This window comes from Phoxinus phoxinus (assembly GCF_949152265.1).
Source record: "Phoxinus phoxinus genome assembly, chromosome: 1".
Lineage (NCBI taxonomy): Eukaryota > Metazoa > Chordata > Actinopteri > Cypriniformes > Leuciscidae > Phoxinus > Phoxinus phoxinus.
Genome location: NC_136876.1, coordinates 4,481,300 through 4,498,998, shown reverse-complemented (window position 1 = coordinate 4,498,998; position 17,699 = coordinate 4,481,300). Strand labels below are relative to the sequence as shown.

General features: G+C 38.3%; 1 protein-coding gene across 1 annotated transcript in view; it reads right to left on the bottom strand.

Moving 5' to 3' along the window:
* Nucleotides 1-17,699, bottom strand: part of LOC306999735 (uncharacterized protein) — a 501,826-nt gene that overhangs the window by 301,036 nt on the left and 183,091 nt on the right. The window lies entirely within an intron of this gene.

Below are 17,699 nucleotides of genomic sequence, written 5' to 3'. Positions count from 1 at the left end.
TTTGTTTGAGTTGATACTATAGTGTTCTTACCAATTGCAGAAAAGGAAAAATACATGCCTGTGTTCTTGGACGATGCCATCTCTGTGGTTCACTCGTGCAGGCCAGTGGTGGTGGGACAGACTGCAAATTCAGCTGCACATAGTGGGCCGTCTGATACAAAAGTGCTGTCAGATGGTTGCACAACCCTTTACCAGCTGCACAGCTGCACATATAGGCAGAAATACAAACAGCCTCTTCTGTCTCCAATGAAACCTGTTTGAGAAGACAATAGTTTAGCTAATTATTTGTAATTTTATGCTGTGAGTTACATTAAAGGGATAATTCACTTCAAAATGTAAATTAATACTGAAAAAGTTTCTGTTGCCCTCATAGTATTTGTTGCCATATTTGTCAACACCCACTAAGGGCTCCTGTCTTGATATTTACCCTGAGAAAGACATTTCAATTATGTCTTAAATCCCATTGACTTCCATAGTAGGAAAGAAAAAATACTGTGGAAGTCAATGGGACCAGTAAACTGTTTAGTTACTGACATTCTTCAAAATATCTTCCTTTGTGTTCAGCAGAAGAAAGAAATTCATACATGTTTGAAACAACTTGAGGGTGAGTAACGTTATATGATGACAGAGTTTTCATTTTGAAGTGAACTAACGTTGAAATCTGCAAACAGCAGCAAAAGCAAGAAATACAGCTGTAGTCTGCAACCGCAGAAGCAATGAAATAGACAAACTAAAAACCAACAAAGAAAACCTTAAGACAGGTGAAACTAAAATAAAGGGAAATAAAAATAAAAATAGAAATACTGCAACCGCAGTAACTTGATATCAGAACGATCTGACTAACTCATATAAGCCAACAGGCATATTATAACCTCAAGTGTGTGGGGCTCCTCATTTTTCCTCATAGATCGATAACACCTACAGTAGCTCTCACTACCACCATGCGATCAACAACATTAGAGACTGAACACATAAAAATGGTTAGCAATTCATAGCATTCGTAATGTTGCAAGTGCTAACGCCAGATAGTTGTCAACTTACCTTGATAATTGTGAATAAATTCCTCAACGAAGAATTTATAGCCCTTGCTCAGCCTTGCTTCTTTAACTGTTGAGTGCCGTCCAACAATTCTGTCTACATCCTCAAATCTGAGTCGAGGCAGTGTCGAGAGAGAAGTTGTGAAATACCGCTCCATTTTCAAAACACGTAGTATCAGCTCTGGCGGAAATCCGTTTACCCGGCGTGACGTAGTTTCCGGTTGCGTGTGAAAAAGGCTTATACAAATGTCACAGTGTCTGTTGTGTTTCCACTGGGTGTCCACTAGAGGTCCCTTCCTTCCTGTCTCCATTCATCCTGGAACCACATTTCCCATAATCCTTGTTTGTTCCCATCACTTGTGATTGCACCCAGCTGTTCCCATTTATGTTGTTAGTGTCTGTGCATAAATACCCTGTCTGTGTTAGTTCATGTCACGGAGTCATTATTGTATGTCACTCGTTGACGTCACAGCATTGAGCAGAAGATTACTGAGAACAGTCTAATGATCCTAAACCTGACAAAAGCTGTGGAATTCAACGCGGCGGAAATAAAGGACTGTAGAACTAGAATTAACTTGTCCGACAAGCAACTCACCTCTGTTATCACATCACACACAGATCTGATAAGCCGCACGTCGGAGCTCGAACGCTATAAAAGATGATTGAATCTCAGAGTTATCGGAATGAAAGAAATAGCGGGTGAAGATACCCAAAAAGAAGTCGTCTCATTGTTAGCTGAAATTGCTCCACACCTGCACCACAAACTTGAAGACATCGTGGATACAGTCCACCGCGTTGGTCCCAAAACGAAGGATACATCCAGGCAGGTGATCATTCAGTTCTGCATGTGAAAATACAGAGACGAGTTCTGGCGCTCCACCAAAGTCTCGGATGTCTGTAAGTTCAGGGGAATAAAGTTCACCGAAGATTTGTCCAAGGGAGATCGGGAAGCCCGCGCTGCACTATGGCCGAGGATTAGCGAGGCAAGAGCTGCTGGGAAGAAAGTGAAGGGTTGGTCAAAATCCCTTGTCTCTTCAGTCATTTATATATATATTTAATTCTATATCCTTTTGAATGCTTACATTACTTTTATACAAATCAATAATCAAATATATATATGCATTATCACATAATCATTTCTATATTCTTTTGTGCTTGTGAAATTATATATTTTCTCTAGAGAGCAATGCCATTTCTCTGCCTTTCTTCCTGAGGAGCTATGTTTTGGCTAACTGATAATACGAAGCTCAAGCACTCTTCGGCCTTGGCGATGTTATTATGTGGTGGTCTGTGTGTGTGTGTTTGACTTTCTACGTAGGCATTTGGGACACAACGCTCATCCTCATCGGCGCTCTCCTCTAACAGTTAGGTCACCTCTGATCTAAATCTAAGGATTGGCGACAGCTATCCTGACTAATGGCGATAGGCACCTTTTATCTGCTCACATGTGTGAAATTGTTTATGGTCTTATATTCTCTTAGCCAATCAGATGTATGATGATGCGATGCTTGCCCTTGCAAAATGGTATAATTGGTGTATTATTTTGTGTAAGGTAGAGTTGGCTTGCGACCTCCTCGTGAGACTTTGACGCTCGCTCTACCGATGAAACTGCAAACTATTCTTCAGTAAATTTTTATCTTTTTGATTGAACCTCACGACTCCTGGTCTTCTTTCTTCATATCTGGTCTCGGGTCTTATAACTGTTACCCCCCTAACAAAAGCATACTACCGTGGTCCAAGGGAGATCGGGAAGCCCGCGCTGCACTATGGCCGAGGATTAGCGAGGCAAGAGCTGCTGGGAAGAAAGCATACTACCGTGGTCCCTATGGTTACATAGAAGGTAGCCGGATTGTTAAGGACGGTTGATTTCAATAACTTTCCAATTCATCTTCTCTTGCACGTGCAAGAGTGTTAAGTGGGATGGTTTGAATTTAGTTGTTCTGGTGAGCGAGATCTCGTTACAGTGCTCTGTTTGAGAGAGTCGTTTTGTGTTCACGTTACATTACTCATTTGACTGTTTGTCTTTTCTTATTTCATTTTTTATTTATTTATTTTCTTGATTCGTTAAATGTTCTCAGAGAAATCACATTTTTCCTGTATTTCTCTAAACGCAAGGGGTCTCCGTAACTCTATCAAAAGAAAAGCTTTCTTTCTTTTTTGCAAAAACTCACACTGTATATTTTTGCAAGAAACGCACTCCAACCCTGATGACGTGAAGTTCTGGACCTCATTCTGCAGGAGTGGCAATACTGTTTAACAACCTACCAGGCAAAATTATAAAGGTAAAGACAGATTCAAATGGCCACTTGTTTTAAACATTAACGATGTTTTGTTTATTTTATTCAATGTATGTGGTTACAATAGTGTTCCCCTAAACAACAAATTACTATCTGAAATTTCTGACTCTTTGTTTGAATTTAAACGTGTGTATCTAACTGATAATATTATTATAGGAGGAGATTTCAACATGGTTATGGATGAAGCGTTAGATCGCTTTCTGCCCAAATTTAACACCTCTCACCCAAATCCTTACCTTCTTAATTTTTGTTTGAATAATAATGTAGTGGATGCTTGGAGGGATGGGAATCCAAACCTTAAGCAATTTTCCTGGTTCAAAGCTAATGGGACTTCCAAATCGAGAATTGATTATTGGTTAACCTCATCTAACCTATCTGACTTCATCAAAGATATCTCAATATCTGCGGCACCTTTAACAGATCACTGTTGCATCTTTATATCCTTCTACTCAGGCAAAAGAGAATCACGCAACAAGGGTTACTGGAAATTTAATACCGATTTATTAAAACACAAAAACTTTGGCTTGCAAATTAAATCTATAATTAATGATGCAGCATCACTTAAGGACCTTACCTCATTCCTAAGTAAATGGGAATATTTAAAACACAAGATTCTGGAATTTTCTATGCAATTCAGTAAACATTTAAGTAAGGCCAGAACACAATTGGAGTTAGAATTGACTAGAATTAAACAATTTATGTAATAAAAGTGAAATGGACAATGAAACCAAATTACAAATTCTGTCCTTGCAATCTAAAATTGATCATTTATATATTCAAAAAGCTAAAGGAGCATATGTAAGATCTAGAGCAAGATGGATAGAGAAAGGGGAAAAAAGTAATAATTATTTTGTAGACTTGAAAAAAGGTGACAGGAGAAAACCGCCATAAATTGTCTTTATGTGAATGGAGTTGAAAATATCTTTCCTAAAATGATTTCCTCAGAGATTTTTCAATTCTATAGTTCCTTATATAGCTCATCATTCTCTGCATCAGACTGTAATACTCTCTTTGACAATATACATACTAGCATACCGCAGTTAGACTATGAATTTAGAGACTTATGTGAGGCTGACATTATAATAGAGGAACTAGATAAAGCAATAGATAAACTATCTGCAGGGAAATCTCCAGGCCCGGATGGCCTCTCTTCAGAGTTTTATCAATTCTTTAGGGAGGATTTGGGAGAACTATTGTTTCAAGCCTTTCTCGAGTGTATCCAAAATAATTCCCTATCTTCGACTATGAAACAGGGTTTATTTACTCTCATCCCCAAACCAGGTAAAGACGCACGACATATAGATAATCTTAAATCAAATAATTAGTGAATCACAGTCTGGTTTTATAAAAGGCAGATCAATACATAACAACATCAGATTAATCTTAGACATTTTGGATTATAGCGAATGGGTTGAGGACGACGGATATATACTTTTTTTAGACTTCAGGAAAGCATTTGATACGATTGAACATAATTTCATATTTAACTCTCTCCAAAAGTTTGGTTTTGGCAATAAATGTATTTCTTTTATAAAAATGTTATATAAAGACATCAGTAGTTCTATCTCACTATCATTTGGAACATCCCAAAGATTTAACATTTCACGAGGAATAAGACAAGGGTGTCCCATTTCCCCTTTCTCATTTATCTTAGCGGTAGAAATGCTTGCTATCTTGATGAATAAAAACAGCAACTTTGACAAATTGAATGTATTTGGAAGACAAATTGGTATTAGTCAATAAGCTGATGATACAGTGATCTTTTTAAAGGACCAATATCAAATTGATAAAGCCATCCAATTTATTAATCTGTTCTCCAAAGCATCAGGCTTACACTTGAACTTAAATAAATGTGAGTTATTTTCAATTCATGGCAGCGAACTAGACTCTTTATGTAACATACCGATAAAAAAATCTGTAAAATACTTGGGGATAACTATTACTAGAGATAGCAATCAAAGCGTCCAATCATTTTTTTATTTTTTTTATTTCTCAAAAGCTAAAATGATTCTCAATAACTGGATACAAAGAGATATCTCAATTTTTGGAAGAGTTTTGTTAACTAAAATGGAACTGCTCTCTAGGTTTGTTTACCCAGCCTCCTCGCTAGCTATCCCTCCTCACTTACTGAAAGAATGTAACATTGCAATATTTAACTTTATTTGGAAAAATAAGCATCATATATTAACAAAAATTATTTAATTCACAGTTACGAAGAAGGAGGATTAAATGTCCTTGACTTAGAAATAATGAATAGTGTTTTAAAAACTCAGTGGTTAAAATCTTTTCTTTGTAATACAAATGGCTTATGGTTTACTGTTTCTTCTGCAATATTTGAGAGAGTAGGTGGCTTGGAGTTTTTGATTAGATGTGATTTTGAGTTGCACAAATTACCTCTTAAATTGTCTGCATTCCTTCAACAAGTTCTCCTTTATTGGGAGTTAGCATTTTCCCACAATTTTAGTCCACACAAAACTTGTGTTTGGAACAATCGCTTTATTTTACACCATAACAAATCTTCATTTTATGAAAACTGGATTTAATATAAAAAATGTTCCCTGTTGGACATGATGGCAAACTATGGTAATGTTCTCAATTACAATGATTTTTGTTTGAAACATGGATTTGTGTGTCATCCTAAAGAGTTTTACACAATTGTAAATGCCATACCAGAAAACATGGTGTTACTGGGATTCTTTCACACTACTCTGTGGCATTCTCTCTCCCATCTCCTTCTCTGGGGGAATTATCTATTAGAGATCATAAATGCAACAACAAATATATTAGAAGTGTTTTTATTGATAGACTTCATCCAAATAGAATACAACGTTACTATATTTTCAAAGATTTTAACCCGAAAGAGGTGAAGGAATTGAGCATGAATTATCTTACCTTTCCAAGTCTCCCTAAAGTTAAAGAAATTCATTTTAAAATTATAAATGACATATACCCATCTAAAGAATTCCTGAAATCTAAATTTGATATTGGAGAAAACTCTTGTCAATTTTGTGAAACTGATATTGAAACCACTGAACATATTTTGTATTGTTGTAATTACTCACAGTTGTTTTGGTCTCAGTTGTACAGTAAACTGTCATGTATTATTACATGTGTAAATAAATCCCCTTGAATACACACAAATTAAGTTTTGTACTTAAAAAAGAGTGTTCACTGCACTACTTGGTTAATAATATTTTTGAACTTGCTAAATACTTCATTCAATACTTCATCATTCATAAATGCAGTAGGTTAAATTGAAAAAAAGCACTAGTTTCCCATAGCCTATATGGAAATGTATTATGTAATACATTGCAATATATTTTGCAGTACATTCCCATATATTTTTGTTATATAATCGAAGCTTTTTTTTGTTGAATGTTGTACACCTCCCCATCTTAACAAACGTTCAAGATTATCAAGTTTATAAATGACCAACTTCTAAAAACAGTTGTTTTGGTCTCAGTTGTACAGTAAACTGTCCTGTATTTTTACATGTGTAAATCCCCTTGAATACACACAAATTAAGTTTGGTGTACTTAAAAAAGATTGTTCACAGCACTACTTGGTTAAAAATCTTTTTGAACTTGCTAAATACTTCATTCATAAATGCAGTAGGTTATATTGAAAAAAAAGCGCTAGTTTCCCATGTATGGAAATTTATTATGTACTAATACATTCCCATATATTTTTGTTCTATAATCAAAGCTTTTTTTGTTGAATGTTGTACACCTCCCCATCTCAACACACTTTCAAGATTATCAAGTTTATAAATGACCAAATTCTAAAAACAAATTGATAGGTGTCTTTGTAAAGACATGCTCGCTTATTGCTGCGGTGAGGCTGTAAACGCGTCCAGTGTGAAGCTGACGCGGAGCTCAAGCTTGCGGTGTGAATCTGCCGTTAGGAAGAAGAAGTACTTCCCCTTTAAGCATTCATTCGCGCTTAGAAAGCAGACGGGAAGCACACTGTCTTTCACTCTCTCATACACACATGTGCTATTTACTGTCTCTTTGTAACATCATCACAGTGTAAATCGTGTTAAAACTTCGTTGATCAATACTTCATGTATCCGTGTAATTGGCGAACTCTCTTTGACACTGGCGCTTTTAATCGTGATATCGCTTCATTCGCGCGTGTGTTTGTCCATGCAGGAGTGAGAGAGCAGGACTTCCGGTGTGTTTTGCTCATTTCGCCTCTTACTACTCTTCTTTAAAGGTATGTTTGTACTCTTAATGGTTATATAATTGTTTTTACTTTAAGTTTCAATGTTGAAATGAATGCGTAGTATCGTGACAAATATAAGTAAATGATTAGATTACATACTTATTAAAATTGACTTTATATTGCCCCCTGAGTAATGAATGTGGGAAATTTCAAATCTATACATGGGAATATAGATAAATATGAATGAAGTTTGACACAGGAAACATTACATCTTCTTTATTTTTAAGAGTTTTATGATCATTTCAGTTTCTGTACAAATATGTAACATGTTAATAATGGAATTACTTTATTGCAATTGATAATTATTATAAAGTCAAACTATATTTAGATTAACATGTTATGGTGTTGTAGTTATTTGCCTGAAGAGGTTCATAAAGAGAGGTTATTTATTATTTTGTTTTATTATTGGTGATTTATCCATATTATATTGTGATAAGTATTGTCTGTGGAGCAGTTTTACAGGCTTTAGTCATCTCTCTGACTCAAATAATGTGTTTCTAACAGCAAACACTCAGAATAAAGTGAGATGATCTGCTGATGATCCTGAATGGCTTGTTGAATGAGTGTTGATAGTCTGAGGCTCACCAATATTAACAGATCTGCTGAAAACACTCTTTATTTCATGACAATAGTTCCTGTTTTCACCTCATTTATTATGCTGATGTCTTCAGATCTCCTGTAAATTGTCACTTAAAGCTCATTTCATTGGTGTCAGCAGACTGAGGGGATTTGGCTACTGTATGTAAGTTTATTTCTGTGTTTATGATTGTTCTTACCATTATTTATATTTTGAAGAATTTAAATGATTTATATTATTTTCTGTATTTTTAGATACCTTTATTTTAATGAAGAAGCAATGTTATGATAAGTACAAATAATTAAGAACAATGAATGAATTGGCATCAGTTACTGTACGATAAATAAATAGACAGACTTTGTCTGGGAGGTTAAAGGGATAGTTCACTTTGAAATTAAATGTTGGTATGTTTTAGCTTACCTGAAGTGCATCCAAGATGTCGGTGTCTTTGTCTCCGCAGTAGGGCTGGGCGATATGGGCAAAAAAAATATCACGATATTTTTTTTTATATCAGTCGATATCGATAAATGTCAAATCTTTATTTATTTCAAGTTTAAAGACAGATTTTTACTCCTAAGTGAAAGCTGTAGAAACCAGAGCGTTGTGTTTTTAAACTACTCTTTATTGTCAGAACATATCATGACAAACACTTGACAAACAGGTGAACATTCACAAATCCGAGGTAGAACATTCAAACATTTGTCCTTTTTCCTTAAAATAAATATCTTTATTTCAGTAGTATTAGCTTGAGTTAGGATGCAGATTTAACTATATACAATTTATGTTTATTAACAAAAACAGTAGCCTAACATCTGTTAAAAAAAAGTAACAACATTATTTTTATTTGGTAAAATGTTATATTCTTTAGTTTTATTAAAAGTAACCATTGGTCATCCAGCATCATGCATTTAGATCATGATAACCACAGATAAAATTTAACTTTATGGCTTCTATGGTATTTATGAAAACCAGTAGCCTAAATACATTAAAAACTAATTATATTCCATTAGTCCTTTAATACATTGTCTACATTAATAATATTATACAATTCAATATATATATATATCCCAGATTTCATGGTGCAGTTAATATTTCTAGGCTAACGTTACAGTAAATCCGTGGTAAATGATGGGAATGTGTAGACGGAGAAGCTTCTGACTGTATCGTTGCGCACAGTGCTTCTCATGTTCGTCAGCGCCGCTTCATCTGCCTTTAAACTGGTTTAAATCACTGAGACATTTGTGTTCCTCGCTGAATTCAAGCGCTCTCACTGGATCTCGTGACCGAGACCGATCAGAGTAAACGCGTCTGCTCTAGTGAGCTTGCGCTCGCGCTGCCGTTTGGACTTTGAGCCGAGCGGATAAACGGTCTGTGTGGCGCGCGGTTCAAATGAGATTCGTTCCGCTTTTGGCGCAAAAACATAATCGAACATTTATCGAACTCTTGGTATCGTTTTATCGAGAAAAATTATATCGCGATAATTATCGTTAGAGTTTTATCGCCCAGCCCTACTCCGCAGTAGTTTCAATTTTGATATTTTTAGGTCAAACCGTTCTTGTCTGTCAGTCATATAATGCAGGTATATAGGTAATGTCTCCAAAAGCATGCAGAGAAAAGTCCAAATTAAAAATTCCCCATCGTAAGTGCACATTGATGGCCTAAGACACGAAACAAGCGGTTTGTGTATTAAAACGAACAGTATTTATATAGTTACTTAGTCTGCGCAAGCGCCGGAAGGCTCCGGAAGTGATCTCTCTCTCATCTCTCCCGGATGAGTTCGCGCGAGCTTGCGTAAATTTATTTTTTTACATCGGTTTAAACATCCCGGATAAGTTCAAACTAGTACCATTTCTATTAGCCGTCCTACCTACAATCTCTGTTCTGTGCATAGGTTCTGGTGTAAACAATGAGTGACGTACACGCGAGAGAGATCACGACCATTTTTGTCATTATCACTGAGTTGAATGTATTTTTGTATATTGATAATTGATGTTTGATGTTGTTTGGTACAGCATGCTTTTACATGTTTTTAATCACATGTGCTCTCATTTCCACATTTAGGCCCAGATGCAAAAAAAAAAAACCTTAAAGGTGCTGTATGGAGTTTTTCTACTAAAATGAATCCATTTTTTATTACCTGTGTGTGAAGGGGTTGTAATCTCACAATAAAATGATCCACTTGGCGGGTTTAGCTTGTAACGTAAATGACTCGGACTCTGGGTTCATGCGAATTAGCTCAATAATATAGGGAATTTTGGAAATATTAATAATCATAACTCATGGTCATAATTCATAAATCGCTTATACATTTACTTAATCAATTTTCGGTATTTACCTCCTAACTGGCCTGGTACATAATTTCCTCATAATCACTAGCATAGTGATTTTGATTCACATAATAACGTTGCATATCCACCTCATACATTATCTTGACCAATTATACACATAAAAATATATATCAAAAACATTGCTATTGGATCATATGTGGACATTTTCAGTTTCAGAGTCCATGAGTGTGTGTGTGTGTGTGTGTAATAGTGGAATGTCTTTAAGGCATCACGTGATCTTGGAATGGGAGTTTGAGGGTGTTGAGTCATTCAAAGTTCGGACCCCCGTGACAACGACTTTTGTGGGTCACATGACGTAAAACAGGGTTACCTTCTGTTTTTGGCACTGAATGGACAAGGGTCCCTCTGGGGAGTTACAAAAATGCAGTGTTTCCGCTACATTCATTCTGCCGTGGTGGGCCGCCACACCAAAAATCCTCCCGCCACGGCTGCAGCTTCTCAGTGAGCTCCGATATTGTGCATAGTCTACTATTGCGTTATTGTTAAGCCCCACTAAAGGCATAAAAAACATGTAAAGTACCACAACGTTTTTGTGCACTATATTCCAAGACTTGTAAAGTCATTCGATAGCATAATGTGAGGTAAAAATTAATATTTAAGTCGTTAAGTTAAAGTTAATGGAAACTCGTCTCTCCTCAGTCATTCTCCATTCAGCATTCAAACAGCGCATCACATTCGGTTACGACCGCTACGTCAGTAATACGATGACACTCTCTCCAAGATCAATGTTCCCATTATTATACTTTATTTGTAGATAAATGTCTATGGTTTGCATTAAATGACTTTTTTTCTTGCTGGAGTTTATTGCGCAGTCTAAATCATATTCCTCTCTCCCGGGTGTCTGTAAGATTACAGCACTGGAGTAGAGAGCACTATGAATTGTTCTTCATGCGCACTGTAACTGAAATTTAAAACTGCTCAAACTGTTGCATAGATTAGATATAATACACTAAGCATCAAATATCTCTTCGCTTTGAGCTTTGAACTTTTCAATGTAGCGCTGCACGCTGTGACTTTGAATGCACCGTTGCTTCAAGTGCATCATTCTGTGCATGGGATGCGCATAATCGCTTTGCCGCTCTAAATTGGAGCCTTTCATATTATAATTAGGGCTGGGCAAAAACTTCTTTTTTTTTCTTCGATTAATCGTTTTTTAAAAATGTGGTCTATTAAAAATTCTATTGGTCTATTATTTTTTTCCCCATATTTATTTATCTATCACCCAAAAGCCAGTATTAGTTTGCACTTCATATAGGCTTGCAGCCTCTGTTACAGCTAATGCTGTGAGATTTTATGTTAGTTTTATCTTAACATAAAATAACCTGATCCTGTTTGATCAAGGCATGAGACTGTTCTGACTTTTTCAATAATCGATTTTTCATCTTGCATCAAAATCCCGTCTATTCACTGTATGCTTTTAAAATATAGAGTTGGGTTCTGTTTTAATGTACCCAAGTGTACCTAAAATAAAAATAGTTTAATATACAGGTTTGCAGCTCTTAATTTCTTTTGATTAATTAACCACTTGTAAACTTATGTTCACTGTTCTTTTTTACAAATACAAGATTTGTGTGAGTCGAATCGAAATCGAATTGGAACATCTGAATCGATACCCAGCCCTAATTATAATACTTAGGGGAGGTTTAAACACCTGGGGCAAGGGGGCGTGGCCCATGGGAATATCACTCATGGGCGACGCCCCCTCCCCCTGGGGAAATGGGCCTGCCACCACAGCTGGAAAAAATCCTAGAGGAAACACTGACAGACTTCGGCAGACTTAAAGACGCCAGTGTGGCCTACACTCGGCCCATCATTGTTGGGGGTCCTTTTGAGATTCAGGCAACACCACGTGGCTGTAAGTGCGGACATTCGCCGAATGTTCCATTAGGTTCGCCTGTTGCCTGAGGACAGACCTCTACTCCGCTCCATCTGGCGAGATTTACACTGTGAGAACTGCCCAGACGTTTATGAATGGCAGGTTTTGCCATTTGGTACAACCAGCAGCCAATGTTGTGCCATTTTTGCTGTGCAACAGCATGCTCGGAATAACCAAGAGAGTTACCCAGGTGCTCTACAAACAGTGCAACAGAGTTTTTATGTGGACAACTATCTGGCAAGCTTTCCAACCGCATCTGAGGCCAAGCTAACAAGCAATCAACTGCGCAATCTCCTGTCAGAGGGTGGATTTGACCTCAGACAATGGGCCAGCAACCAGCCATCAATGATATCACATCTATCCACAGAAGCAAGGTCTTTGGCTGCAGAACAATGGCTTGGGCAGAACAGGACTGATCCAATGGAGCCAACTTTGGGTCTCAGGTGGAATTGTGCTGCTGAAACATTAGGATACCACTATCGTCCCATTGAACATGCCGCACTAACCATGAGAACAGCCTATCAAGTACTAGCAACTCAGTATGATCCATTGGGGTTCATTGTGCCTTTCACCACACGAGCAAAAGTGCTCATTCAACAGCTATGGTCCAAAAAAAGAGAATGGGATGACCCAAACTTACCCCCAGATCTTCAAGCTGCCTGGAACACATGGGAAAGTGAGTTACAGCATCTTAGTGCCATAACCATTCCTCGCCGTTACTCATCAGTTCCTAATGATGTACAACGGAAGTATGACCTCCATGTGTTTTGCGATGCATCTGAGAGGGCGTATGGGGCAGTAACTTACTTAGTAGAGTACACAGAAGATGTCATCCATACTTCCTTTGTTATTGCTAGATCGCGAGTTGCTCCCAAGAGGCAACAGTCCATGCCTCGCTTGGAACTATGTGCAGCATTAGCGGGAGCACAGCTAGCAAAGCTTTTGAAAGATGAGATCACTCTCACTATCCAGCAGACAATTCTCTGGACAGATTCTACAACTGTGCTGGAGTGGCTTCAGTCAGACTCTTGTAGATTCAAAGTCTTTGTCGGAACACGAGTCTCAGAAATACAAGAGTTGACAGAGCGCAGTGCTTGGCGGTACGTGGACACGCAGCAGAACCCAGCGGACGATATCACTAGAGGTAAACCACTCTTAAGTTTTACTGTGCCTGGTCGCTGGAGTCATGGACCACCATTTCTAAAACTGAGTTCCGAACACTGGCCATAGAGACCTGAACAGACAAGGTCAGATGAGTTATCTAAACTGAAGAGTCTCACTATCTGCTGCCTAACCACTACACAACCAGATCAAACCCTTCCACATGACATTTAGTTCAGCACATGGAAAGAGTTAGTGGAGGTAACTCGACTATCATGTCAAAGAGCGACAGATGATTCAACAAACACCCAGCTCATTGATCATCGTGAAGCAGAATTGATCCTATTGAGAGAGTGTCAAGTTCAGAGCTTTCCTGAGGAAATAATAGCCCTCAAAGCACAAAAACTCATACCAAACCACAGTCGACTAATGTGTCTTGCTCCAGAATGGGATCCAGTGACTAATGTACTAAGAGTCGGAGGACGATTACGGAGACTGGAAAGCCCGAATGTTGAGCAAATTCACCCGATAGTGTTAGATCCGCAGCATCCAGCAACAAAGCTTCTCATTAAAAACTTTGACGAGCGCTTGTTGCACCCAGGTACGGAAAGAGTGTATGCAGAAATACGGAGGCAATACTGGATCTTGCGGGGATGTCAAGCGATTAAACACCACCAGCTTAACTGTTCATCCTGTCAACGATGGCGAGCTCAGCCTAAAGTACCACAAATGGCAGATTTGCCACCAGAGCGGCTCAGGCTTCTCTGTCCCCCATTTTATTCTACAGGAGTGGACTGTTTTGGCCCGTATCATGTCAAAATAGGCAGAAGGATTGAGAAACGTTGGGGTGTCATTTTCAAATGTCTCACCACGAGAGCTGTCCACATAGAGCTTCTCAACTCAATGGATGTGGATGCTTTCTTGCTTGCTCTTTGGCGATTTATAGCCAGACGTGGCAGACCAAAGGAGATCAGGTCAGATTGTGGCACAAACTTTCGTGGTGCCGATCGAGAACTGCGAGAAGCCTTTGCAGCTATGGACTCCCAATTAAAAGAGCAGTTAGCCGAGTATCAGATCCTCTTCAAGTTCAATCCGCCTAATGCTCCTCATTTTGGTGGTGTCTGGGAGCGAGAGATCCGCTCCATTAAAGCTGCTCTCCAAGTGGCAATTGGAAGTCAGTCTATCTCTGAAGATGTCCTGTCTACCGTTTTAGTAGAGGTAGAGGGAATTCTAAATTCAAAACCCCTCGGATACGTCTCAGCAGACGTTGCAGACCTCGACGCCATTACACCAAACCTCCTCATGGGGCGGCGGGATGCGTCTCTTCCACAGGTAGCGTATGCCTCAGGAGAAATGGGGCGGCGCAGATGGCGCCATTGTCAAAATCTCGTGGACCAATTCTGGACTCAATTTACAAGGAACTACTTACCAACGCTCCAGACGCGCCAGAAGTGGCACAAACCATCAGACACTCTGACAGTAGGCTCAGTAGTCTTGATAGTTGATCCACAACTTCCCAGAGCTCAGTGGCCTGTTGGTAAAGTGGTTAAGACTGTTGTCAGTAAGGATGGATGTTTGAGAACAGCAGATGTTCTTGTCAAGGGTAAGGTGTACACCAGGCCAGTTGCGCGTCTTATTCTGTTGCCAGCCTTAGAGAAAAACAAAGACCCTTAAAGAATTCTCTTAAATTGCACATTTGCTGCTCAAATGTGGGGGCGGCTGTTGTGAATTCTTTACATTACATTGTCTTTAAGTATTATCTACTGCTGTATTCTATAAGGGTTTATTATGTAGAATACTTAATACATACGGAGAGTATGTAGTACGCAATTTTATTGGATGCGGTTTTGGCGTAAGTGACGTGTTCTCCGTTACGCATACTGAGTTGTCAGAATATGATGCATATTTTCCACCCGTGCAGCATCGCTGAGTGCAGGATAAAAGTTATTGAAGAATTGAGTTTATTTCCTGAATTTATATTTGTAATACTGGATGTTTATACTGTTAAGATTATCTTTAACACTAAGCCTGTAAGTTGCGGGTATTTAGCAATCTTGAATCGCGGGTGTTTCGCGATCTTTATGTACATTAGTTTGTCATGTGAAACGCACGTGAAAGTGCCGCTAGCATCGTGGCTTATCTTGCTAATATTGGTAATACCTCGTTCAACTAGGGTTATGCATCTAAGATATTCTAGATGTATTATTCTGTAATACAATAATGAGGTCGCTGTATAATGTACTAGTGCTGTGTTGAAAAAATCGATTCACCAATTCTAAATCGATTTTCATATTAATTTCTAAAGATCGATCCGTAACTCAGAGGATCGATTTAATAACAGGCCTACATTTTCCCCATAAACACACTGAGACACGGCGACCGGCGGCGCTGCTAATGCGGTTTCTCTGAATCCACTTGTTGACAAGAAAGGAGGAATGAATCGTTCACACAGCACGTTTTTTGGGCGTGCAAATTCGTTCTTTGGGCGTGCAAATTCTGTTCATGGTTGCATAGCAACGGCAGACGCAAAGGGAAAGCACGCGCTTGTTGAGAGGAGAAAGCGGTGCAAACTCGTGCAAACTGCGCTCTCCATGATGACGAGGAAGTATCATCAAATAATTAATTGATTTCTAGCCCTTGCATTAGCTTTACTACTAGATATATTCATTGAGATGAGAAATAAAAAGCCGCCCTGTACAGCTATGATCAGCTGTTCGGCCGAGCTTTCCATGTTGTTACGGAAAGGCCGTAACAGGCATAGACATGTATAAAGGCTAGATGGCTTACCGGCGCTGAGAGCCAATGGGACCCGACGACGTCACACGGCGTGCACAAACACGACGTGCACAAACGTCTATTGTGCATGTAGTGCTGAAATAACTATATTTTGCTCAATTTTCAACCGATTTTCAAACGGCTTGGTGTGTCATAAACGTCAGGGATGCCATGAAACACACAGCTACGCTGCAATGTTAAGCGTTTCTCAAAACGTGAAGCTACAATTTAAACATCGGCATCAGCACAAATCATAGCCACGTTAATAAGGTTTGTAATAAACCAAACCGTTTGTAAATCCGTCAAGAATTCAGCAAGTTACGAGCACTTGTCACTCACCTTCCGTCCACAGCAGCAGGGAGCAGCAGCGCAGTCTCCTGACCTAAGATGGCCGCCAAGTTGACGACACAGCTGACTCCGCCTTGAGCCATCTAGCCTTTATACATGTCTATGGTAACAGGCTTGTTTTTGTCACATGACCTGTTGAGATGCTTTGAAGTGCTTCTCACTGAATTTGCACGCGCATAAAACGCGATATGTGAACGGCCCCTAAAGTGGTATCGTGTGCGGTTCGTTGTATCTAGTTTAAAAGGCCTTTTAAATATGAACGCAGTTTTGGATTAAATAAAAGGACAGTCAATTAAGTCAAATAAAACACGTTTTATCTCCTGTTTAGTTGGTAACACTACATTAAGACACCATTCATTAACATTAATGCCTTATCTAACATCAATACATTGAGTGAACAATCAATTTTTACAACATTAATGTATGTTTGTGAATGTTATTTAATACAAACACTTGATTGTTCATGAACAGTTAAAACTTTTGATTTTAAAAATATAAGATCGGATCAGATCGAATCGAATAATGATAATCGATTCAAGATCTTGAGAATCGGAATCGAATCGATTCTTGAAATTTGAATCGATACCCAGCACTATAATGTACCTTAGGTTGTTTATATATTCTGTTATATTCTGTTTGCTTTCTTATTCTGCTAAACACACTTTGAGAGAACTGTTAAAATAGTCTAATCTGTCATGTAGGCTACTGTTTATCACAACAGTATGTGAGCATGTATGTTTAACATTTGGTTATTTACTTCTGTTTATTTGTTTATTGCAGAAACTACCTCAAATGCATAATTGATATGTTATATGGTGAAACCCTGCACAAAATAAATGTGGAAAAGATATGATCAGAGTACTGAAGTGGTTAAGCCCATTAAAGAACCGGCATTCAGTGTGGCAATCCCCAACAACAGTGTCATGTTTACTGATTTTATGGAATACATGCACATTGCACACTAGAGTTTTGTTTATTAAACAATTAAACTATAACATTTAGATGTTTGAAAACTGCCGAACTGACCCCAAATTTTGTCCACCCGCCAGCAGAATCTGGCAACACTGGCCCAGTGATGTCACTTCCTGGGTGTCACAATTAATAAATAGTTTCGAG